This window comes from Manis pentadactyla, chromosome 15 (assembly GCF_030020395.1).
Source record: "Manis pentadactyla isolate mManPen7 chromosome 15, mManPen7.hap1, whole genome shotgun sequence".
NCBI classification, from domain to species: domain Eukaryota; kingdom Metazoa; phylum Chordata; class Mammalia; order Pholidota; family Manidae; genus Manis; species Manis pentadactyla.
Window position 1 is genome coordinate 4,653,764 of NC_080033.1, and position 26,635 is coordinate 4,680,398.

Sequence of the window (26,635 nt, forward strand, 5' to 3'; positions counted from 1 at the left end):
TATACATCTGTATGTTTTCCATTATATGTGTATGTATACACACACACACATATGTATATACACATATATATTTTTTGTAGGAGTTTATTAATTCTGTATGCAAACTCTGTTGGAATCATGCATTGGAATTATGTTCTCTCAGTCTATGACTTGTCTTTTAACTTTACTTATGGTATCTTATATAGACTTGTTTTTCAATTAATGTAGTCAAAGGCATTAATCTTTTCCTTTCTGTTGTATTTAATCTGTACCTTAAGAAGACTTTCCCGCCTCAAAGTCAAATGATATTCTCCTTTCCTTTAAAAATGCTGCACTTCACAATCTCCCTTAGAGGAGAATCGCAAGTTATTTATGTAGAGATTCCTTGCTCAGGAAGGTGGAGGTCCATGCCCTACCTTGAATGTGCATTGTGTTGATTAGGTTCCTTCCAAAGAGTTTGCCAGGAGGAAAGGCAACTTTCGAGTGGAGAATCCTGGCAAACACTCTCTTAGCCAGGTGATCGGGGTTTGCATCATCAGTGATGTCATGTGATAAGTACATACTCTTGATATGATATGACAAGAGTGGCGATCACCCCTGTGGTCCTCCTTTCCAAAACCCATGACCCCACCGACAAGCCTGAACTGGGAATCATTCTGCATAAAATGACCAGTGTTCCTCAAAATTGTGAAGGTGATCAAGGACAAGGTAAGTCTGAGAAACTGTCTTAGACCAGAGGACATGAAGGAGGCATGATAATTAAATGTAATGCTGATCCTGGAACAGAAAAAGGATATTTGGGGAAAAATTAGTGATATCAGAATAAGTACTGAGTTTATAATGTAAACTATAATCTATAATGTATAGTGCAATAAATGTATCATGTTGATATAGGATAATTCCAATAGGAGAAACTGAGTGAGGGATATGAGGGAATTCTCTGTGCTATCATTGTAACTGCCTGGATACCTAAAATTATTTTCAAATAAAAGCCTTATTTAAAATAAACAGTTCTACCTTTAAATTTAACCCAGAATTTATCATTTATTTTGTGACTAGTAGGAAGTATAACTATTTTTCTTCATGTGGTTTTACTGAATACCTATTCCCTTTAATATCAATTTACAATGACATATCAAAAATGCCCACATACCCACAACCCCTCTACTGTCTGTCTGTTGATCTATTTATATATCTATATAGTTACACATGTATGTTTTCTGAGTGCTAAAAATATATACTTCGGCCAGTTATCTCCCTGTCTTAATTACTGTAACTTTATAATGCTTTTTTATGTATTAAGGAAAGACTCCCCTATTTTTCAAATTTTCTTTTCAAACACTATCTTGGCTGTTCATTGTCTTTCATTCTTCCATATAAATTATAGAATAACCTTATCAGGAAGTATCTTCAAAAACCTACTGGGATTTTACTGAGATTGTATTTAATTTATAGACTTGGGGGAGAATCAACATCTTCATTATATTGGTTCATCCTGTCCATGAAGAAGATATCTATTCCATTTATTCTTTCATCTTTCATAATATTAACAATGTTTTCTATGTTTCCAGAAGAACTTGCATACCCTTTGTTAGATTCATACTTTTTTGCTTCATTTCTTGGTGTTATTTCATTTTTAGTATTTTAAATGTGATTTGTTTTCAGTTACATTTTCTAGAAATGCCTAGGGAATATGCTGATTTTGTTTACTGATCCTGTATCAACAACTTTTCTGAACTCTATCATTAACTTTACAGGTCTTTGATACTCTATGTAGGGTGATCATATCATTCATGACAAAGGCAGTCATCTGAATTCCAATTCTTATGTTTCTTTTCTTGTCTTATTGCATTGGCTAGGCTTTCCAGAACATTGTTGATTAAGTCATCATAACAAGCATCCTTATCATTAGACTTTTTTTCACGTGTTTCATGCTTTTGGATTTCAACTCGTTTTGCATAGGATTTTTTTTTCCTGGCTTCTCTCCCTCCCATCCTCCCTCCTTTCCTTTCTTCCTCCATTTTCCTTTTCCTTTTGTGCTCACTAATCATCGTCTAATGTTTTTTTTGTGTGTGTGGTTTTTATTGCCACTTCCACCCAGACTCTTAGAACATCAGTTTTGAACCAATCCTATAATGATGGCATGGCAGCCTCTGCCAATACTAGGTAAGTAGCACAACAGTATTCAGCTCTTTAAGCAGCTTGATTCAGTTTATCTTCTCAAAGGCTACATCTTTATCCTCTCTCCCCACTTCCTTAGGTTCAGAGTTTCCTATTTCTTGTACTTCCAGATGGGGGTAGCAACATTTTTTCAGACTCTTCATCAATGTGGGAACTTGTCCCCAGCTGATGGCTTCAAGCAATGAGTCTGATCCCCTGATAATACAGAGCACGTATTGTTTTGTAGATCCATCTGGAGCTAAATTCTTGTCCTTGTTTTTTTGCCTTCAGACTTGGAACCCAGCGTGAGAATAAATTTAGCTCTATTAATCACCTTTTATTTCTGTATTTTTTTTTGATCCATCAGGTTATTTATCATGTTTTGGAGCCCAGCTATGTCTTTTTATACTTTTCTATCATTGTAATATGTTTGGAGCAAAGGAGATGCACCAAAGCATTAACTCACTGTACCATCTTAACCAGAGCTTGATTATTTTTTTCTTTCTAATATTGAGAAAAAATGCATTTGCCTTATTTCTAAGACTAATTTAAATGATACATTCAACCCTATCTCCAACTTCCTTCTTCAATTATTTCTTATCTGTCCAGCATCTCTCTATTCTGTTCCCCTTTCTACAGAAATCTATATATGGTCACCTGTATCTTTTGGTATGTGTACATGTACCAAACCCACAGATGCCCATACTCCCTGACTCTGAATCTAGTAAGAGATGGAGCAATTTAATAAACTTTACTATATCATTTGATATCATCCCATATCCTTACATCCCTTGGGTACCAACAATTTGCATGACTCAATTCCACCTGGAACCTCCACTGTCTCCCAGATCACTCATACTTAACTTACTGTAATCCAAGTTCTATTCACTCCAGAAACCGCTCTCTTGAAGATCATTGTGGTTATTCCATGAACAGATTTCATCATTCCTTGTTACCCTGATCATTCCCCAGTGTGGCATCCTGACCACCCCACATCCCCCATGACATTTGTAATACTGCACCACCCTGCTCATCTTCCTATCTTTCTACTCCCCTTCATTCTATTGGATTCTCTTCCTCCCCCTGTACCAGTGGTGTTTCTCCAGCCTGTAACCCTTACTACTCAAAGAATGGTTCCCAGACCAGCAATAACGGCATCACCTGAGAGCCTGTTAGAAATGGGGAATCTTAGGCTCCTCTCCAAACCTACTGAATCAGAATCTGCTACATTGAAACCTGGGCAGAAAGCATGTCCAACAGTTCTATTTCCCACCTGACAGACTGTGATTTAAAGAATAGAAAAAAATTTTTTTAGAAATGCGGTAAGACTCGTGTGTGTGTGAACCTGTAAACAATAGGCCACATTATTTTCAGGATCTACTATAGTATCTTGGCACTTTCAAAACATTTCTTCTTCCATAAACTTCAAACATTGATTATGTTAGCCTCAAAATAGCAAAGTAAGGAAAAGTAAAACAACAAAACCAATTATCTTAGCATCAATGCCTCTTATCCTCAACTTTATGTGGCCCTCACAGAACCAAAATCCTCAAATCACCTGGTACCACAAGGTGCCCCACTCTCTTCAGGGTAATGGCCATATTGTTCAGGGCCCAATGAGCACAACACAAAGGCCAGAGTCTACCAGTAAATGTAATCAATAAAGTCTAAATCCCTCGGTAGTATCAATTTAAAGCAGATTAACTTACAGTAGGGTATCACTAACAGGATCAGATAGCCGGGGCATTCTTAAGTCAACAGCCTCAACAATTAACTCATATAAACTTATGAGTTCCTCTCTTGGCTCTGAATTCCTATGATTAGTGATGAAGATACTGAAGATGATGATGAAGGAAAGATAAAAAGAAGACAGAGGATTCAGATTAAAGATGGTGGTGTGAGAGGAGAGACAAAGGCTTCCTCCTAAAACTGGATACAATTAGAAAATATAGTTGGTGCAACTAATCCTGAGAGAGCAACAGGAAAGAGGACGGCGTCAGACTGCACACACCTGGAGAAAAGAGGAGACCTCAGCGAACGGGGTAACGTACCAGAGCTGTGGCTCCGTGGGACCCGAGCCCTTCCCCCACTGCAGCTCACTGGCGGGAGGAAGAGAAATGGAGCAGGGAGGGAGTGGAAGGCCTGGGAATGCTGAATACCTAGCTCCAGAGTCCTGTGCTGGGAGCACAAACCTACATTTCATGGTGCTTTCATCATACTCTTCTGATTACGGGGTTGGAAAGCTGGGACAAGCAGAGTTACTGGGGAGACTGGGATTCCCGCCACTTGTGGAAAGCAGGGATCCATATCCGGCTGCTCTGGGACAAAAGCTTATATCTGTGTGCTCAGCCCACTGGCTCAGGCAGTGGAGACAGGCACAGCAGCCAGGAAGCAGGGAACAGTTCTTTCCAGCCCCCAGGCACCAATACTGCTCCCCTGTGACCCCCAACATTGCTTCAGGGACTGAGCAGCTCCAGAGACTACAGCTTCTGGACACTAGAGGGCGCCATATACAAACATGAAATGCCGAAGGAACCTTGTCCAGAGTAAAATTATTACTACAACTCCTGAGAAAGATTTAAATGATATGGACCTCGTGACTCTTCCTGAAAGGGAGTTCAAAATAAAAATCATCAACATACTAATGGAGGTACAGAAAGACATCCAAGAACTAAGGAATGAATTCAGGTCAGAGATCCAATTGTTCAGGAGCACAATGGAGGGTATTAAAAGCAGGTTGGATACGGTGGAAGAGATGATAAATGAAATAGAAACTAGAGAAGAGGGATACAAAGAAGCTGAGGCACAGAGAGAAAAAAGGATCTCTAAGAATGAAAGAATATTGAGAGAACTGTGTGACCAATCCAAATGGAACAATATTCGTATTATAGGGAGACCAGAAGAAGAAGAAGAGAGAGAAAGGGATAGAAAGTGTCTTTGAGGAGGTAGTTGCTGAAAACTTCCCCAATCTGGGGAAGGACATAGTCATTCAGGCCATGGAGATCCACAGATCTCCCAACACAAGGGACCCAAGGAAGACAACACCAAGACACATAGTAATTAAAATGGAAAAGATCAAGGATAAGGACAGACTGCTAAAAGCAGCCAGAGACAGAAATAAGATCACATACAAAGGAAAGCCCATCAGGCTAACATCAGATTTCTCAGCAGAAACCTTACAGGCCAGAAGGGAGTGGCATGATATATTTAATGCCATGAAGCAGAAGGACCTGGAACCAAGATTACTTTATCTGGTGAGATTATCACTTAAATTTGAAGGAGGGATTAAACAATTTCCAGATAAGCAAAAGCTGAGAGAATTTACCTCCCACAAACCATCTCTGCAGTCTATTTTGGAGGGACTGCTATAGATGGAAGTGTTCCCAAGTTGGAATAGCTGTCACCAGATGTAATAAAACAACAGGAAAGAAAGTAGAATAGCTAATTATTAAGGAAATGCAAAATTAACTATCCCAAAGTCAATCAAGGGATAAACAAAAGGTACAGAATATGATACCTAATATATAAAGAATGGAGGAGGAAGAAAAAGGAGGAGAAAAAGAAAAGAACCTTTAGATTGTGTTTGTAACAGCATACTAAGTGAGTTAAGTTAGACTCTTAGATAGTAAGGAAAGTAACCTGGAACCTTTGGTAACCACGAATCTAAAGCCTGCAATGGCAATAAGTACATACCTATCGATAATCATCCTAAATGTAAATGGACTGAATGCACCAATCAAAAGACATAGAGTCACTGAATGGATAAAAAAGCAAGACCCATCTATAGCTGCTTACAAGAGACTCATCTCAAACCCAAAGACATGCACAGACTAAAAGTCAAGGGACAGAAAAAGATATTTCATGCAAGCAACAGGGAGAAAAAAGCAGGTGTTGCAGTATTAGTATCAGACAAAATAGACTTCAAAACAAAGAAAGTAACAAGAGAGAAAGAAGGACATTACATAATGATAAAGGGATCAGTCCAACAAGAGTGCATAAATATATATGCACCCAACACAGGAGCACCAGCATATGTGAAACAAATACTAACAGAACTAAAGGACGAAGTAGAATGGATGCATTCATTTTAGGAGACTTCAACACACCATTCACACCAAAGGACAGATCCACCAGAAAGAAAATAAGTAAGGACACAGAGGCACTGAACAACACACTAGAACAGATGGACCTAATAGACATCTATAGAACTCTACATCCAAAAGCAACAGGATACACATTCTTCTCAAGTGCACATGGAACATACTCCAGAATAGACCACATACTAGGCCACAAAAAGAGCCTCAGTAAATTCAAAAAGATTGAAATGCTACCAACCAACTTCTCAGACCATACAGGTATAAAACTAGAACTAAATTGGACAAAGAAAGCAGAAAGGCCCACAAACACATGGAGCTTAACAACATGCTCCTAAATAATCAATGGATCAATGAACAAATTAAAATAGAGATCCAGCAATATATGGAAACAAATGACAACAACAACACCAAGCCCCAACTTCTGTGGGACGCAGCGAAAGCAGTCTTAAGAGGAAAGTATATAGCAATCCAAGCATATTTAAAGAAGGGAGAACAAACCAAATGAATAGTCTAATGTCACAATTATCGAAATTGGAAAAAGAAGAACAAATGAGGCCTAAAGTCAGAAGAAGGAGGGACATAGTAAAGATCAGAGAAGAAATGAATAAAATTGAGAAGAATAAAACAATAGAAAGAAATCAATGAAACCAAGAGTTGGTTCTTTGAGAAAATAAACAAAATAGATCAGTCTCTAGCCAGACTTATTAAGAGAAAAAGAGAATCAACACACATCAACAGAATCAGAAATGAGAAAGGAAACATCACTATGGACCCAACAGAAATACAAAGAATTATTAGAGAATACTATGAAAACCTATATGCTAACAAGCTGTAAAATGTGTAAGAGATGGACAACTTCCTAGAAAAATACAACCTTCCAAAACTGACCAAGGAAGAAACAGAAAATCTAAAGAAACCAATTACCAGCAAAGAAATTGAAGCAGTAATAAAAAAACTACCCAAAAACAAAACCCCTGGGACAGATGGATTTACCTCGGAATTTTATCAGACATACAGAGAAGATATAATACCCATTCTCTTTAAAGTTTTCCAAAAAATAGAAGAGGAGGGAATACTTCCAAACTCATTCTACGAAGCCAACATCACCCAACTACCCAAACCAGGCTAAGACCCCACCAAAAAAGAAAACTACAGACCAATATCCCTGATAAATGTAGATGCAAAAATACTTAACAAAATATTAGCAAACCAAATTCAAAAATACATCAAGAGGATCATACACCATGACCAAGTGGGATTCATCCCAGGGATGCAAGGATGGTACAACATTCGAAAATCCATCAACATCATCCACCACATCAACAAAAAGAAAGACAAAAACCACATGATCATCTCCATAGATGCTGGAAAAGCATTCGACAAAATTCAACATCCATTCATGATAAAAACTCGCAACAAAATGGGCATAGAGGGCAAGTACCTCAACATAATAAAGGCCATATATCATAAACCCACAGCAAACATCGTACTGAACAGTGAGAAGCTGAAAGCTTTTCCTCTGCGATCAGGAACAAGACAGGGATGCCCACTCTCCCCACTGTTATTCAACATAGTACTTGAGGTCCTAGCCACAGCAATTAGACAAAACAAAGAAATACAAGGAATCCAAATTGGTAAAGAAGAAGTCAAACTGTTACTATTTGCAGATGACATGATATTGCACATAAAAAAACCTAGACTCCACTCCAAAACTACTAGAACTGATATCGGAATACAGCAAAGTTGCAGGATACAAAATCAACACACAGAAATCTGTGGCTTCCCTATACACTAACAATGAGCCAATAGAAAAAGAAATCAGGAAAACAATTCCATTCACAATTGCATCTAAAAGAATAAAATACCTAGGAATAAAACTAACCAAGGAAGTGAAAGACCTATACCCTGAAAACTATAAGACACTCTTAAGAGAAATTAAAGAGGTCACTAACAAATGGAAACTCATCCCATGCTCTTGGCTAGGAAGAATTAATATCATCAAAATGGCCATCCTGCCCAAAGTAATATATAGATTCGATGCAATCCCTATCAAATTACCAACAGCATTCTTCAACGATCTGGAACAAATAGTTCAAAAATTCATATGGGAACACCAAAGACCCTGAATAGCCAAAGCAATCCTGAGAAGGAAGAATAAAGTTGGGGGGATCTCGCTCCCCGACTTCAAGCTCTACTACAAAGCCATAGTAATCAAGACAATTTGGTACTGGCACAAGAACAGAGCCACAGACCAGTGAAACAGAATAGAGACCCCAGACATTAATCCAAACATTTATGGTCAATTAATATACGATAAAGGAGCCATGGACATACAGTGGGGAAATGACAGTCTCTTCAACAGATGGTGCTGGCCAAACTGGACAGCTACACGTAAGGGAATGAAAGTGGATCACTGTCTAACCCCATACACAAAAGTAAATTCAAAATGGATCAAGGACTTGAATGTAAGTCATGAAACCATAAAACTCTTAGAAAAAAACATAGGCAAAAATCCCTTGGACATAAACATGAGTGACTTCTTCATGAACATATCTCCCTGGGCAAGGGAAAAAGCAAAAATGAACAAGTGGGACTATATCAAGCTGAAAAGCTTCTGTACAGCAAAGGACACCATCAATAGAACAAAAAAGTACCCTATGGTATGGGAGAATATATTCAGAAATGACAGATCCGATAAAGGGTTGACATCCAAAATAAAAGAGCTCACACACCTCAACAAACAAAAAGCAAATAATCCAATTAAAAAATGGGCAGAGGACCTGAACAGACACTTCTCCAAAGATGAAATTCAGATGGCCAACAGGCACATGAAAAGATGCTCCACATCACTAATCATCAGAGAAATGGAAATTAAAACCACAATGAGATATCACCTCACACCAGTAAGGATGGCTGCCATCCAAAAGACAAACAACAAATGTTGGTGAGGCTGTGGAGAAAGGGGAACCCTCCTACACTACTGGTAGGAATGTAAATTAATTCAACCATTGTGGAAAGCAGTATGCAGGTTCCTCATAAAGCTCAAAATAGAAATACCATTTGACCCAGGAATTACACTTCTAGGAATTTACCCTAAGAATGCAGCAGCCCAGTTTGAAAAAGACAGATGCACCCCCATGTTTATCACAGCACTATTTACAATAGCCAAGAAATGGAAACAACCTAAGTGTCCATCAGTAGATGAATGGATAAAGAAGATGTGGTACATACACACAATGGAATATCACTCAGCCATAAGAAGAAAACAAATCCTACCATTTGCAACAACATGGATGAAGCTAGACGGTCTTATGCTCAGTGAAATAGGCCAGGCAGAGAAAGACAAGTACCAAATGATTTCACTCATATGTGGAGCATAAGCACAAAGGAAAACTGAAGGAACAAAACAGCAGCAGAATCACAGAACCCAAGAATGGACTAACAGTTACCAAAGGGAAAGGGACTTGGGAGGATGGGTGTGAAGGGAGGGATAAGGGCAGGGAAAAAGAAAGGGGGCTTTACGATTAGCATGTATAATGTGGGGTGGGGGAAAGGCTGTGCAACACAGAGAAGTCAAGTAGTGATTCTACAGCATCTTACTATGCTGATGGACAGTGACTGTAATGGGGTTTGTGGGGGGGACTTGGTGAAGGGAGGATTCTAGTAAACATAATGTTCTTCATGTAATTGTAGATTAATGATAAAATGAATTTAAAAATTATGAATGAATAAGAAAAAAAACAAAAAACAACAACAAAAGAAAAGGAGACAGAGGAGGGTCCCACCAAACATCTGTAGAGAGAAATAGTTCTTGACTTTTCTTAGGGCCTTCTAATTTGATGGAAGTGTGCATATACACAGACACTTACAAACAAAACTCATTCCTATGGGGAGGTAGAGATGTCCCGGTCTCCCAAAGACCCAAATTAAGAGCAGCAGATATATGTCGTGCAAGTCACAAAATGTCAGCACTCTGCAATGACAGACATTGTGGCAGATGGCAGCACATGCACGCTCAACCCTGCTTTCATTGTGCTCTAAATCTCCAAATTGCCGACATGTGTTGAGGGCCTCTTATGTTTATGGGTACCTATGTTCAGAGCTGGAAAGGGGGGAAGGAATACCAAGATGAGTAAGACACAGTAATTGCCCTCGAGAAGCTTAAAATCCAGGGCAAATACCAGAGCATCGACTTTCAGGAGCCAAAAAAGAAAAAAAAAAAGGGGAGGGGGAGTTTATAGTTAACTGGGCTCATCAAACAAATCATTATAATATGGGATATACTCTAGTGAGTGTCAAGAGAGACATGCCCACCCAGAGCTGTGGGAGTTCAATGGGGGAGAGAAAAAAGGAGGTAGTACAGATGGTCGCCAGGCAGAAGTACATGGAGGGCATTCCAAATGGTGGCAAAGCATGGACATGGTATAGCGAGTGTGACAGATTGTTTGGGTTGATATGTGCCCCACAAAAGATAACCCCAGCACCTCAGAATGTTAATGTGACCTTATTTGGAAAGAGGGTCTTTGAAGATGACTAAGTTAATACAAAGTCATTAGAGTGGTCCCTAATCCAATATGACTGTGTCCTTATGAAAATGGAAAATTCGAGAAAAAAAAAGAAAACAGGAAATTTGGACACAAAGATACACACACACACACACACACACACACACACACACACACACAGCGCCATCCATGTGACCATGAAGGCAGAGAGGGACTGGGGTGATGTGTCCATAAGGAATGTCCAAGATAGTCAGCAAAGTACCGGATGCCAGGAAAAAGGCACGGAGCACACCCTTCCCTACTGTCTTTAGAGAGGGCAAGGCCCTGCAGACACCTTGATCTGGAATTTCTGGCCTCCAGGACTGTGAGTAAGACAATAAATTTCTGTTTTTCTAAGCCACGCAGTATACTGGACTTTGCTACGCAGCCCTAGTGAACTAAAACTGGAATTTTTTTCCTGAAAAGTGAAGAGCATTATTGGCTGGAACATAAAGCAACACTGAGGGAGAAATGGAGAAGCAGCTCAGTAGAGGAGGTGGCTAACCAGTATCCTGGGACTACCTGTGAGTATCTGTATAAACAGGACACTGCCAATCAAGGGACAGTGCCAATCAAGTGATCTCATAAAAGCAGAACATCACCAATCAAGGGTCTGGTATAAATTGATGGGCAGATAGATGAAGAGTGATAGGTAAATGAAGACAGACAGAAGATAGATCAATAGATATGGCACAGGAAGACATGTGGATAAGAGATTCAGACTAAATGATGCATCAACTAATGAATATGGTCTTTCTACTGAATGTCAAAAATCAATTTCCAAAATTGTGTGTGTGTGTGTGTGTGTATCTTTGTGTCCAAATTTCCTGTTTTCTTTTTTTTTTCTCGAATTTTCCATTTTCATAACGACACAGTCATATTGGATTAGGGACCACTCTAATGACTTTGTCTTTGAATTTTTTTCCCACTTTCAAAACAATGTCACATAGGTTTGGGAGAACAAAGGAACAAAGGTTTGGGAGAAGGAAATTTACAGGAACAATACACCTGCACGCACAAAGTCTATGCAAGGGGCTGCAGGCACCATCTCCAGGAGGGCCTCTACCCTAGGTAGGGCCCTGCGGCCTTGGCTGAAACAGCCAAGGGCCCCCAGTCATAAAAGCAGTTACCAGAAGAGCAAGAGGGAATTCCTAGGACTTAATTACTGTGTGAGACACAACCTGCTGGGAGCAGGTTGCATTTGCAATGAGGCTTGAAGCAGAGAAGATTCCCATCTAAGAAGATGGAAAGGGAAGTTATTCCCAGCAGAGAATAAAACAAAACAAAACATGTGAGCAATGGTCTTAGTAGGAGGTGAAAGGTACATCTGAGGAAGTGCAAGGAGTTCCCACTAGGAAATAAACAGAGACAATTAGCTTGGGGCAGATCCGGAAGGAACTTCAGGGGTTTGGGGGATAGTTGAGTCTTGAGGATTTGGAAGACGAGGTGGCCTGAGAGTAGATAAAGGTGAATGGAAGAGAGGGATGGGTGGGACTCGACAGGGCAAGTAGGGACCAGCAAGATTTTTTTTGTCAAGGGCCAGATAGCAAATATTTCCAGCTTTATAGGCTATAAGGTCTCTGTTGCAACTACAGGCATACTTCAAAAATATTGTGCATTTAGCTCCAGACCACTACAGTGAAGCCAGTCAAGTGAATTTTTTGGTTTCCCAGTGCATATAAAAGTTATGTTTACACTACATATAGACTATTAAGTGTGCAATAGCATTATGTCTAAAAATACTACATATGCACCTTAAATAAGAATACTTTACTGTTGAAAAATGCTATCCTCTGACTATTCGGCAAGTCATCATCTTTTTGCTGGCGGAGGGTCTTGCCTCCATGCTGCTGGCTGCTGATTGATCAGGGTGGTGGGTGCTGAAGGCTGGGGTGGCTGTGGCAATTTCTTAAACTAAGGCAACAGTGAAGTTGCCACATCAGTCACTCTTCCTTTCACAAACAGTTTCTCTGCAGCATATGCTGCTATTTGATAGCATTTTACCCCCAGAACTACTTTCAAAATTGGTGTCAATCCTCTCAAACCCTGCTGCTGCTTTATCAAAAGCAATATTTATGCAATATTTTAAATTCTTTGTTGCCATTTCAACATCTTCACAGCATCCTCACCAGGAGTAGCTTCCACCTCAGGAAACCACTTCTTTGCTAATCCGTAAGAAACAACTCCGCCTTCCAAGTTTCATCATTAGATGCAGCAATTCCGGACCATCCTGAGGCTCCACTCCTAATTCTAGTTCTCTTGCTATTCCCATCTGCAGTGGGAATAGTCTTGAACCCCTCAAAGCCATCGGGGGCTGAAATCAACTTCTCCCAAATTCCTGTTCATGTGGTTATTTTGGCCTCTTCCCATGAATCATGAATGTTCTTAATGGTATCTAGAAGAGTGAATCCTCTCCAGAAGGATTCAGTTGTCTTTGCCCAGATCCGTCAGAGGAATCTCTACCTATGGCAGTGGTAGCCCTGTGAAATGCGCATCTTAAATACGGGCCTACCTTGGAGACGCTGCAGGTTCAGCTCTAGACCACCGCAATAAAGCAAACATCACAATAAAGTGAGTCAAATGAATGTTTTGCTTTCCTACTTCATATAAAAACATATGTAAACATAATGTTTACACGACGTTGTAATCTATTAACTGTGCAATATAGCATTAGGGTCCAAAAAAAATGTACAGGCCTTAATTAAAAAACGACTTCATTGCTAAAAAATGCTACCCATCATCTGAGCTTTCAGCGAGTTGGAATCACTGATCACAGACACCATAACAAATATAATAATAATGGAAGGGCTTGAAACATTGAGAGAATCACCAAAATGTGACACAAAGATATGACATGAGCAAATGATGTTGGGAAAATGGCAGCAACAGACTTGTCCAATTTGGGTTGCCACAGACCTTTAATTCGTAAAGAACACAGTATCTGCAAAATGCAATAAAGGAAAGTGCTATAAAATGAGGTGCTCCTGTACTGAGCTCCGCCCCTGTCGAGTGAAAGAAACCACCGATGATACATGATGAATGAGTGTGGCTGTGTTCCCACACACTTTATTTATGAACACTGAAATTTATATTTCATATCATTTTCATGTTATGAAAGATGATTCTCCATTTGGTATTTTCCCAATCACTTTTAAGTATAAAAACCATTTTCAGCTCTTGAGTTGTAAAAAAACAGGCAGTGGTGGGCTGGATTGGGCCACGGGCTGTAGTGTGCAGACACCTGGATGGAAGGGTGACTGAAGCAGGCAGGACAGTGGTAATGAGGCTGCGACCATGGGAGGAGAGCCAAAGGGGGCGGATGCCAGGTAAATGCAGAGGGCGCTTATGCAAATCAAAAGTTCAGCATCTGATTAAATGTGGGAGGTGGGAAAGGTGGGGGGATGGGGAGGTCCTGGGCAGCCCCGGGTCTCTCCAGTGTGACTTATAACAGGACGTTTGGCAACAGTCGGGGCACCTGAAAACAGCAGCGGGGGAGGCAGAATGCTTTCTGCACACACCCAAGACAGCACGCCTGCAACCCTCCCAGGAAGTGGGGCGACAGTTAGAGTAAGAATTAGAAATCCTATGCCCTTGACTTGACTTCATCAGACCTGAGGCAAGACTCCTGCCATTAAATGATGCTGTTCAAGCAACGCATTGTAAGGCACAGAGCAATTCTCAGCTCTGAGCACTGCCGTCTGCTCCATTCAGAGTAGAGCCGCTTTAGATTTGATAAGATCAAGGGAAGAACTGAGACTAATGTTGGGTCAATTTATTTCAGAAACTTTTGTGTGTGTGCGTGTGCGTGGATGAATTCTTTTGGGATTTCCCTGTGTCTATTAGCCCTCAAAACACATTGGCTGCCTCAGGAGGCGGAGATGTAATTTCTGTGCTCTACACTATGGTCAACTCATTCGGTGCCTTAGCGGCCCTGTTTTCTCTTCTGCGAACCAGGATGAGAGTATCCTTCTTAACTGAAAAGCAAAGACTGAAGTCCAAATGCCATGTCTATTTAAGACAGCAGCATTCAGTAGCGGGATGAGCACATCCTCAGTTTCGCTTCTAGGTCTGCCCTCAGCCAGGTATGGATCACACACAAGTGAAGCCACCCCCTCAGCTCAAGCTTTCTAATGTTTCATGGAGATAATCTTGCTTGCTTTGAGGTTCGAAGGGCTAGATATGTAACTAAAGTGTGCAGCACAGTCCCTGGCTCAGTCAGCATGAATGAGATGCTAACTCCAGCCATGGCCCGGAAGAAATGCCCAGTGGGGCAGCCACACGTGTCCTAAGAATAGACAAGGCAGTGAAGTGGCAGAGAGGCATTTGCACTGAACTCTCTGCTACAGAATCTCCTGATACAACAAGTCCCAGGCAATGGGTATGTGAACACAGCTGTATTGCTATCGGCCTGTGTGACCCTTCTCGGGTTCATTATTTCACTAAACTGGCAGGCTCTGGAAGGTAGTCCCCCTGCAGATATGCAGCCAGACAGACACCCAGAGAGTTGAGGGGTACATGATTTTTAATATAAACGCTTTGCGGCAGGTCATGCACTCTCAATTCCAAAAACACCACTCTTGCCTGTGGTCACAACAGACCGTGTCATACATTCCACAAATAAAGCATTTGAAGGTGTGAACTGGTATTGGACTGTGCAAATAATCACATTTCCACCCATTGTAAAGACATTATTCTTCTCCAAGTGTCAAGTGAGATCAAGTCTATTACACAGTACTTCTGATAGATACGTGCTCTTTGATACCGAGGAGAAAGATATGACACTGGGGTTCCCATCCTTCATGAGAAATCTGGGGTCACAGAGATGTTCCATCAACACTTAGATAAAGCTCACGGCCCTTCTGAACATTTGCAGAGACCCCAGGGCTCTTGTCGGCCCAGGCACGTGGATGAGCAGCAGAATGAGAACCGGACGATTAATCAGATGGCCGGATCCCGTGGGAAGGGGAAGGGCCATCACCCCTCTAAGCTTCAGATTTTCAATCTGTAAAATGGAGATAAAACTTTTACACCTCCTCCCTCACCAGGCCACAATAAGCTTTAAGCAAGTAATATGGGCATCTGCTTTGAAAGTTAGAGTGTAGGAGTTCTCAGCCTTGATGCTATTGACATTTGGGGCCAGATAACTCAATTGTGGGGTCTGTCCTGTGTACTGAAGGAGGTGTGGAAGCATCCCTCTATCCACTAGGTGCCAGTAGCACCCTCCAAGACATTAGGAAAACCAAATATGTTTCCAGATGGTCTCAAATGTCCCATGAGGAGCAGAGGTACCTGGTTCAGAACCACTGCTACAGTGCGTTCTGCACCAGCAGGAGGTTTTTCACTGCAACCTGTATTCAGGAACTGGGGGGTCGGGACCCTTGATGCTAACGAGAGTTCTGTCTTTAATCACAACATATTCTGATGCTCCTTGAAGCCCATCTGACCTGCAAGGCCCCAGACGTGATGTACTGGGCTGCACCCCCCCAAATCCCATTAACAAAGGCCGAGAATGTCATGGGTGTGGGTAATATGGCCAAGGACACCTTGGCTGCACGGGCTATGGGGCAGTGACCATGCCAGCAACGGATTCCTACACAGTGGCATATGCTTTGTGTTTGAGGGAGCCAGAATGGCAAACATATGGACTCTTGGAATGACTTTCTTACAACTATGTAAGTTCATGTGCTAATGCATTTTTAAAATCCATGTAAACACACTGCCAACCACCCTTTATTATACCATATTAAGGGGTTTTAATCACTTTTAATCAGAGTCTGTCCTAGATGACCAGAAATAGAAACTAGAGAACCTTCAATAGCTATTACCCCAACCAAGAGCAACACAGATTCCATCGGAGCAATCTTCCGTGGTGCAATCATGCTAATTAAAGGCCCCCAGAAGAGTCCAGATAAAAATGTCAAGTGAGATTTGCTCTGGACTTCGGTGATTTACTGCCTCACATGATCAAGTTCTGCTAAGCCTAGGAAGAAAAGCCTGTAAGAAAAGGTGGGGGTGGGATGGGAACAGCATTACTGGCAGTAAAAGCTGACCCCAGAGGTCATGTGCCAGATGGCAATTCCATCAGTCCTCAACAATGGATCCCAGAGGCTCCCCACATCCAGGTAATGCGCGGGTCTCCCCAGAGTAAGACAGAACTTCCGTGGGTGCCTCTGAGAGCTTCTCTCCTCCGCCTACCCACCCGCCCACTTCGTGAAGTGGGTTTGCACGAAGCCACTGACCTGCATCAGAGGATATTTTAACCAACATGCCTAAGCGGTGCACCATGAGATCTATTTTCTGGATGCCGGAGAGTGTAAGCCTGCACCCCACACTCTGCTTTTTATGAGGTGTTATGGGAGAAGCTTCTGTTAGGCCATAACAGTTGGCCCAAACAAGTTCCCCTGTAACCTATGACGTTTACCTCTGTGCTTTGGCCACTAGGATGCTCAGAGCCAGATCTCCGGGTCCCTCTGGCAGCAGACACTTAACACTCTACTCTTGCCACTCGTTTCACTTTATTACCTTACATTCATTCCCAACTTGGACTGGGCTGGACAGGAATAGGAGCAAAGGTAAGACTGTGATTCAGTCGTAATTGAACCGAGGGACCAGGTCAGGAAAAGAGAAGCGTATCTAAGGCACTGAGAATAAAGGTACTGGATAACATATTAGGAAGGACCAGAATCAGTGTATGGCTGTGGCATCACTATTTATGGAAAACAGCAAGAAATGAGGCTGGAAAACAGACAGGATCCCAGCCAAGAAGAGCTCCCTATCGTACTAAGGAGTGTGACACCGAAGGGTTTACACCGGAGTCACAGGATCAGACGGGATTCCAGAAAGGACCCCCCATGACCATCTTCCTCTCTCCTCCCCACCCCCTACTGCCCCCAGCTGTGGGGCTGCACTTCATCCGTCTCCCCCAAGATTTGTAGCCTATTAAACTAGTCAAAATGTGAAACAAAGTCTGTGCAGAGAGAAGAGAATGGATCCAAGGAATAAACAAAGAAACAAGCCTCAACCAGACTTTTTATGGGGCGCTGGAGACTGAGAGAGAAGGACTCCAGAAGAAGCTGATGGTTCTGGGGTGCATCTGGGTGGATAAGGGCACCTCCGCTGAGACACTCTACTCAGGGGGAAACATGGAGGGGGAAGCACATGACTTCAGTTTGGGACGTACGAAGTTCTCAGGGCCCAGGCAGACATCCAGACAGATGTAGCCGTCAGGCATCCCAGGTGAAGGGGCTGAGCTCCAGGGGGCCAGCAGGTCTCAGGAAAGAGAAGGACTCACAGAGGACACTAAGGAAAAACAGCTAGATGGCGGGCAAAGAGAAAGCCACAGTGTCACTGGAAGTCAAGGAAGGAGGGCGTTTCAGAGCAGAGGCTGTGACGAGTTTCATGAAGGAGGGCAGAGTCAGAACCAGATGCCGTGGGAGACCCAGGGGCACGAGGACTGGACAGGCCTGTTGGCTCTGGCGGTTCCGAGGCCCTGGAGAGCAAGAGGGGATCACCAGGCAGGGACGGAGGCCAGATTGTACGGTGGGAAGTTAACAACGGAAGTTGGCGAAGTGGAGACAAAGAAGTAGGAAAAAGCTGGCTGTCTGGGAAGAGTTGGCAACTGATGCTAAGACCTCATTTGAAAATGTCTGTGTGCTGAGAAGAAAGAGGCAATCCTGAGAAAACGCTGGGAGAGACCAGAAACAGGAGGAGGAGGGGGCCCTCGCCCACGGAGGAGCATGAGCCTTGAACAGGAGAGGAAAGTCCCGCACCGAGGCAGGGCAGGGACGAGAACGGTTGTGCGGGGTGTGGAGGGGGAGCGAGGCATTGCAGAGAGCTCTCTGAGGGCCCCACTTTCTCAAAGGCAGGTGGAAAGGTGACCTGCAGAGCAGTGAAGGCAGGGGTAGTGGAACAGGAAAGAAGTGAAGGTTTGGAGTGACTCTTCTAGGGAGCAGGAGAAGAAACTGAGCCAGGACAGACAGCGTCGGCTGGGACGTAGCACTGGGCTGCTCACTGGGTGAGGCGCTGCTCTCTTCCCTGGGCTGTGCTGTGCGGCCCAAATGCAGCAAAAGAAAGCTAACGGCTGGACTGACTTTAGATAAGGGGTCTCCAAGGTGGATATTCTGGAAGAGCAAGGGGCGAAGGAGATAGCACAAGTTGGCTTCAAATCATTAAATTAAGGAATTGTGGAGCCCCCAGAGGAGTGGACAAGTTGTTAGAACTGCATGGGAACAGACCTACAGAAGAGACGAGAGGTTTATTCAACAACAAAGAGCAGGTGTGCAGGACAGGAGAGAGTATCAACGCCAATGGCCAAAGGCTGAGTTCTGAGATTGAGATGCTGTAGATTTAAGATTTTAAAAGCAGAACATACCTGTGTCAAGATAAGTCCAGGGTGTGAATCACAAGGGTGAGATGTCATGACAGCTCTAGAATCAACATGATCCCGTTTTACTACCGAGCCAAACATTCAGCGGCATCCTGAGTCACAGCTGGTGAACGGCAGGCCGAGGCTTTAATCCAGACCTTTGCTGCCAGAACCTGGAAACTTTTTATACAAAATCATTTTGTTTGGTACCTTTTTCTTCCAACCTTTGAATAAGAAATAAATGGATAGTGATTTTGCTTTCAGTCTAGGACCAAGTTATAAATGAAAGGAAGGTATTAATCTGGCTTAAAATGCAAGTAAAAGTGACAGTTTATTTCCAGGATGCTGGTTATTACCTCTTGCGTAGAGGGCTTATAAAATTCTGCTAAAATACATCTTTGCATAGTGTTTTCTTATTAGAAACACATTAAAAGTGAATGGCTACCTAATGTGGCAACATAAATAGTTAAGAACCATTTTAGCTCATGAAGCATAAATCCAGCCTGAAGCGCGTTGGCCATTATTTCACTACACTCTGTACCCACAACCTGTACGTGACCAGATGTGTTAGGGTGATTTAGAGAATAGAGAGGGCACATCACGTATTCTCCGACCAGGTAGACAGAGGCATATACCCAAATGTGAAGCTCATATTTGTTCAAATGGAAACACCAATTTTCTTTGAGGAAGAATCACGCAGGCCCTTGTGACCATTGCCAGGTTGCCAGGCAATCGGAGGAGGGTGAGGATGCGAGACTGGGGTAGAAATGCCATGTTCGTGGCCCATGGCAGATAGTTAGTGCTGAACACCATTCTGGGCAGCCCTTAGGACTTTTCACATTTACAGGCATATTCAAATAGTTATAGTAGTAAACGTTAGCATAATTCAACCTTGAATAATTCATTACAAAAGATAAATAGAAACGTGTCAAATTTGCTATCTATGACATTAGCTATTACTGCCCCTTACTATATATTAAAGTGAGGAGCCTGCAGGAAAGCCTGCTATTCACACATTCTTACACACCATACAATCACCAAGACATGGAAACAACCCAAATGTCCATTGACAGATGAATGGATAAAAAAGACGTAGCACATATGTACAATGGAATATTATTCAGCCATAAAAAAGAATGAACTCTAGCAATTTATGACAATATGGATGGACCTAGAGGGTATTATGCTAAGTGAAATGAGTCAGAAAAGACAAATAACATATGATTTCACTTACATGTGGACTCTAAAAAGCAAAGAAACAAAACAGAAACAGACACATAGACACAGAGAACAGACTGGTGGTTGCCACAGGGAAAGGTGGTAGAGAACGGGTGAAATAGGTGAAAGGGAAAAAGTTAGTGAGAGTGCTTGATATGTTGATCTGGGTCATGGTCACATGAGTGCACACATGTCAGAAAATATTTAAACACTAAGATTCATGCATGCTATTGTATGTATCTCATTTTTTAAAATTTGAAAACATGTAAGCTATATTTGCTAGAGTCCTTAACTATACAAATTGTAATGCATATTTAATAATTTGTAATTTTAAAAGATTGCTTTGTTCCCCTGTTGATGTTTATATTATACACTTATAACTATGTACTATGCATGTATATTGAGAAATTGTTAAAGTTTCTCTCTAGCATGTATATTTTTCAATATTATTAAATAAAGTAATTCATGCTAACTGAAGACCAGAAAATACTACTTCCCATAAAATAGTACCTTTCATCTAGTTTCTCCTGTACTAGACAAATCAGTAAATATCTTGGCAGGCAGCATTCTAGGCTGACCTTCAGTGTTTCTCACCTCCTGTGTAGTCCTTTTCCTTGAGTTGGCTAGATCGAGTGACTTGCGTGCAATGAGCAGGATACGGCAAAAATGATGGTATATAACGTCCATGACTGTGCTACAAAAGCCTGAGAATTCCATCTTGCTAGTGCTTGCTTTCTGTCTCTGTCTTGTTGGTTCTCACTCACTCTTTCTCTCTCTGCCCTAAGACAAGGAACTGAGGGTGACCTTCTGCCAACAGCCCTCAAAGAACTGAATCCTGCCAAAAACCACACAAGTGAGCTTGGAAGCCGATCCTTCCCCAGTTGGGCCTTCACAGGAAACCAGTGTTAGATAACACCTTGATTTCAGCCTGTGAGAGGCCCTGAAGCAGAGAACCCAGCTAAACTAAGCCTCGCCTAGATTCATTACCGGCAGACATAATAGAGATAATAGATGGCCATTTATTTCAAATCACTCACAAAGCTTTGGGAGTTATTGGTAATGCAGCAATAGAAAACTAATACAATCATTTAGCACTTCTTCTTTCTAAATCCAGAGTACAGTAGAACACCATTCAGAACTATAAAGAGAGTGCTGCATCTTTGACAACCACCTTAGTACTCAGCTGATATCAACTTAGTACTAAGTTGATATTCCAGGAGCAGAGGATCATTGTTCCCTTGCTTCTCAAGCCAAATAAACACAGGAATTGTCCTTCAGCCAAAAAGTAAATTTTGTGTCTGAGTTTTTCTATCATACCTATGCGTAAAATAAGTGAATTCCTCTGCCTCACCAAAGCACCATATATTCCCATATTTAAAAAATTGAGATATTAATATATAATGCAATATTCAGTTATAAATTTATATATATATACATAATCACTAATCACCACCCAAAACAAGCTATACAATGTTCCATCACCCCAGGAAGTTTCTTCTTGCCTTCCTCCTATCATTATTCCTCCTCCCTGACTGCAACCCCCTACCAACAAGTATCTATTTCTATCAATATGAATTCGTTTTGTCTCAAGCTATATTTTATAACAATGGATTTAAACATTGTGCATTCTATTGTGTCTATATTAATTAGCATAACATTATCATATTTATATTCATCCACATTGGTGCATGTATCAGTAGTTTATTCTTTGTATTGCTATTTCATTTATGTGGATTTGTTTATCCATTATTTGTTTATTCATTTACCTGCTGATGGGTATTTAGGGTATTTGAAGTTTTGCATATTCCTAATAAATCTATGAACATTTGAGTACAAATTTTGTGTGTGCATATGTTTTTATTTGGGCAAATACCTGGAAGTAGGATTTTTGGACAAGCATATAGCTAACTTTTGAAAAACTGCCGAAGGTTTCTTCAAAGAAGTTATACCATTAGCAATATAGAAGAGGTCTACTTGTTTGATATCCTTTGTAACATTTTATCCTGTAATTGAAAAAGAAAACTAGCCATTGTAGTAGGTAAAAGTAGTATCTCCCTGTGGTATAAATTTGAACTTCTCTGATAACTAATGAGGTTGTGGGTTTTTTCATTGTTTATAAACCATTCATATATCTTGACCATTTTTATATTGAGTTCCTTGAATTTTTGTCATTTGTGTATATATACATATATATTTAATATATATATTATATATGTGTATGTATGTATGTGTGTGTGTGTGTGTGTATGTTCTGGATACAAGCCCCTTGTTAGATAAATGCACTATGAATATTTTTTCCCAGTAGCTTGCCCATTCATATTTTTAATGGAGTCTTTTGATGACCTAAAAGGCTGAATTTTAAAATATATATTTTTTAAGTGTTATGGTTTGTGCTATGGTATTGTGGCCTGTTCAAGACATTTTTGCCTACTTTGAAGTTAAAAAGATAGTCTTCGATTGTTTTCTTTGAAAAGCATTATGACTGAGTTTTAAATTTAGGTCTACATTGTTCTCAAATTGTATTCCTTGTGTATGAAGTGAGAGAAGGGTCTTGATTCAAAATTTTTCATTTTCATATATAACACAGTTTGTTGAAAAGACTTTTCTTTCCACATTCAATACGTTTTCCAGTTTTGTTGAAAATCAAATGACCATAAAAATGTAGGTGTATTTCTGGACATTCTATGCTATTCCATCAATTGGTTTTCCTCACATTATGAACACCTGTAGCTATAGTTTATCATAGGTCTAGAAATCATAAGGTACAAGTCTTCCAACAGTGTTCCTCTTAGAAATTGGTGTGACTTTTAAATCATCTGAATTTCCACATAAATTTATGAATATTGTCTATCTCTTCAAAATATCCTGCTAGAATTTTGAAAAGGATTGCACTGAATCTATAATATTAATACAGGAAGAATGGATAACATAACAATAGTGAATCTCTCAACCAATAGTAATGTATCTCTCCATTTAGTTGTCTTTTTTAATACCAGTGATTTCTGTAATTTGAATGTAAAGGTATTGCACATTTTGTTAGCTTTATCCCCAAGTATTTTTCTCATGAATTATGAGTTTCTGAAATTTTACTCTATTTGCAAGCTAACAATTTAGCTTACCACAGTTAGGTGCATGCTGGCAGATGACAGGAGACTCCTGGATCACAAACTAAAGATAGTTTATAGCTCACAGCAACAGCACCTGCCAGAGTATCAGAATTTGTACAGCCTCTCCAAATGCAGTTCCCGTAGGATGATGCAAGAAAGGTCATGTGATAACTACACAAACTTAGAGGCCTAAAAATTTTATAACAAGCAGTAAGTAAGCCTGCCCTTTGCTCTGTAGCAAGAGACACTATCTGTCTTCTGGTGTTTTTTCCAACACAGGCACCCTTGAAAAGATATTTCAGAACAAAGGCAGTGCCTATGCTGCTAAGATATGCAGAAATGAGAGAGATGAATAGAAAATTGTCTACCAACAACTTTATGTTTTTTTGATGCTATTTTACATGGGATTTAAAATTTCAAATTTCCTAGTATATAGACATGTAATTAATTTATGTACATTTAAGAAGTAATCAATGATCAAAAATATCCAAACTACCTTAAAATTAAGAAACATACTCTTAGAAAATCATTAGATAAAAGAAAAATCAAAAGTGAGATACAAATTCACTGGAGTACAAAGAAATGGAGAATAATTTGAATCTAAACTTAGAAAAGACAGGAAAAGCTATCCTCTGAGGGAAAGGTGTAAGCTTAAATGCCTTTATTCAAATTAAAAAAGATGAAAAATATGAAAATAATATTCATATAAAGAAACTTTAAAGAATACAAATATTTTAAACTATCAGATAGTCTATTAATTCCAGATTTGTTTAAGTCTAATAACTTTTTAAAAGATAGAAATGATAAACAATCCAATGATGAATCTTTGAAAAAAATCTATCAAACCTAATGTGGTCTTGATTAAGAATAAATTAGAAACATACACACACACACACACACACACACACACACACATAAGATTAAGAATTAGAAAAGAGTAAGAAAGACCTGTAGAGGAGACACTACAAGAATCATGAGTAGAACCACCATGTGATTCAGCAATCCCGCTTCTGAGCACAGATCCAAAGGAAATGATCATAGGCTATAAAGAGATTCTGCACCCCCATACTCGCTGCAGCATTCTTCACGATAGCCAGGAGACGGAAACAACCTAAATGTTCATGAATAGATAATGGGTAAAGATGTGATTTTACATATATACACAGAAGGAAATCCTGCCATTTGTGACAACACAGATGGATCTTAAGGTCACTACGCTAAGTGCAATATGCCAGAGAAAAACAAACACTACATGCTGTCACTTATATATGAAATCTTAAACAAAATAAAAAGTTGAACTCAGAGAAAGAGTAGAAAAGTGGTGGCCAAGAGCTGGGCAATGGGAGAAATAGGGAGAGGCTGGTAAAAGGGGACAAACTTTCAGCTCTAAGGTCTGAGGACCTAATGTAAAACATGGTGACTACAGTTGATAACACCATTGAAATTTGCTGAGAGTAAAACTTAAATGTTCCCCACACCCAAAAAAAAGGAAAATATTTGAGGTGATGGATGTTAATTAACTAGATGGGGGTATCCTTTCACAGTGTGCACATACACTAAATCACACAATGTACACTGCAAATATCTTACAATTTTATGTCAACTATACCTCAATACAGCTGAGAGAAAACAAAATACAACCTGTGGTGGACCCACTCCCCCCAAAAAAGAATTATGAGGCTAGAAAATAAAATTCCATGCAATTTAATTCCTCTAGGTTTGTAAAATATTTGAGAAAAAATATGAACTACCAAAATGATCACATGTGGACAAACCAATCATTCCAGTTACCACTGGAGAAACTTGAAAAATGATTTAAGATCTACCATTGAAAAAGGCACTGGGATTACACTGGTTTATCACTGACTCCCATCTAACTTTCAAAGAGTACACAAATTAAATGTCAAATACACCATTATAGACTGAAGGAAAACTTGTAAAAGTCCTCCATTCATTGTGCAAAAACTGAAGTAACAGTAAGTCCAAACTTGATAAACAACATAAATAATAGTACAGATAAACCTTATAACACATTCAAATTTAAAATAAAACAATACCAAATAGAATCTAGCATGTAGCAAATGAATAAGGCATGATAAACATTTGGAATATGGGATATGGAATAAATATTTATTCCTGTAATGCAAGGATGATTCCACATTGAGAAATGTCAACTTAATAAAATATGTCAAATAATTTAAAGAGAAAAATGCCAAATAAAGCATTTGATAAAACTCAAGTCATCACCAATAAAAGCACTAAGTCAAAGGAATTGAGGAAACTGCTTAAATGCAATAGTCTTTAAAAAAATCAAGAACAAACATTATTCTAGCTAACACTAAAGCCAATTTAATAAAATATATTAAATAATGTTATTATCTATTATTTAATATTGTCTGGAACCTAGCAAATATAGTACAAATGAAACATGATCAGTATAAACATGGTGAGGTCATCAGTGGGGATGGTAAAGCTCTCTTTTTGTGGCAGTTACGTTGTATCCCTAGAATTATGGCACTAGTAAAAACAGTAACTACTATTATAGTAATGTAGGTGGATATAAAATAAGTATGTTTTTAAAATTCAGTACTATTCTCTAAATAGACAATAAGAAACTGGAAATGGAAATGAAATCATATGCTTTGCCCAATATTGACAAAGATTATGAAGTCTCCAGAAATAAATTTAACAAGACACATGCCCTATATAAAGAAAAGTATAAAATCTCATAAAAAAAGATCTGAATGGGAAGATAGCCTACATTCCAAAATGAGACGTTTTAATATAAAATGTTATTTGTCTCAAATGTAATTTTACATTTAATATTATTCCAATTCGAATTCTGGTTGCAATTTTTGGTTTCCTCTTTATTTGGGGGTAAAATATCTCAAAATTAATATGGAAGAATAAATACCCGAGACTAACTGCATGCCCCTCCTCAAACAGCTGATATAAAAGAACGCTGAGGGAGACTTGCCTTACCAGTCATTACAACTCTCTACACAGTCACAGTAGCCAAATCAATGTGGTATTGAGAGAGGAATAAAGCAAGAGATTGGTGAAACAGGTCCAGCAATAATATATATGACAAAAGGATTTAAGTGTAAAAAATAAAAATCTAAATCCTAGAGGGAAACTAGGCAATTGCATATATAATCTACAGGT

General features: G+C 40.0%; 1 protein-coding gene and 2 long non-coding RNA genes across 3 annotated transcripts in view; 1 reads left to right on the forward strand and 2 right to left on the reverse strand.

Moving 5' to 3' along the window:
• LOC130680919 (uncharacterized) overlaps positions 1–19,692 on the reverse strand; it is a 29,419-nt gene extending 9,727 nt beyond the window's left edge. Inside the window, exon 1 of the long non-coding RNA XR_008993953.1 lies at positions 19,152–19,692. This is a non-coding gene — a long non-coding RNA (uncharacterized LOC130680919). The remainder of the gene's footprint in view (positions 1–19,151) is intronic.
• Positions 1–26,635, forward strand: part of LOC130680903 (zinc finger protein 541-like) — a 507,420-nt gene that overhangs the window by 131,794 nt on the left and 348,991 nt on the right. The window lies entirely within an intron of this gene.
• Positions 1–26,635, reverse strand: part of LOC130680917 (uncharacterized) — a 477,927-nt gene that overhangs the window by 104,396 nt on the left and 346,896 nt on the right. The gene's annotated exons all lie outside the window — the stretch shown is intronic.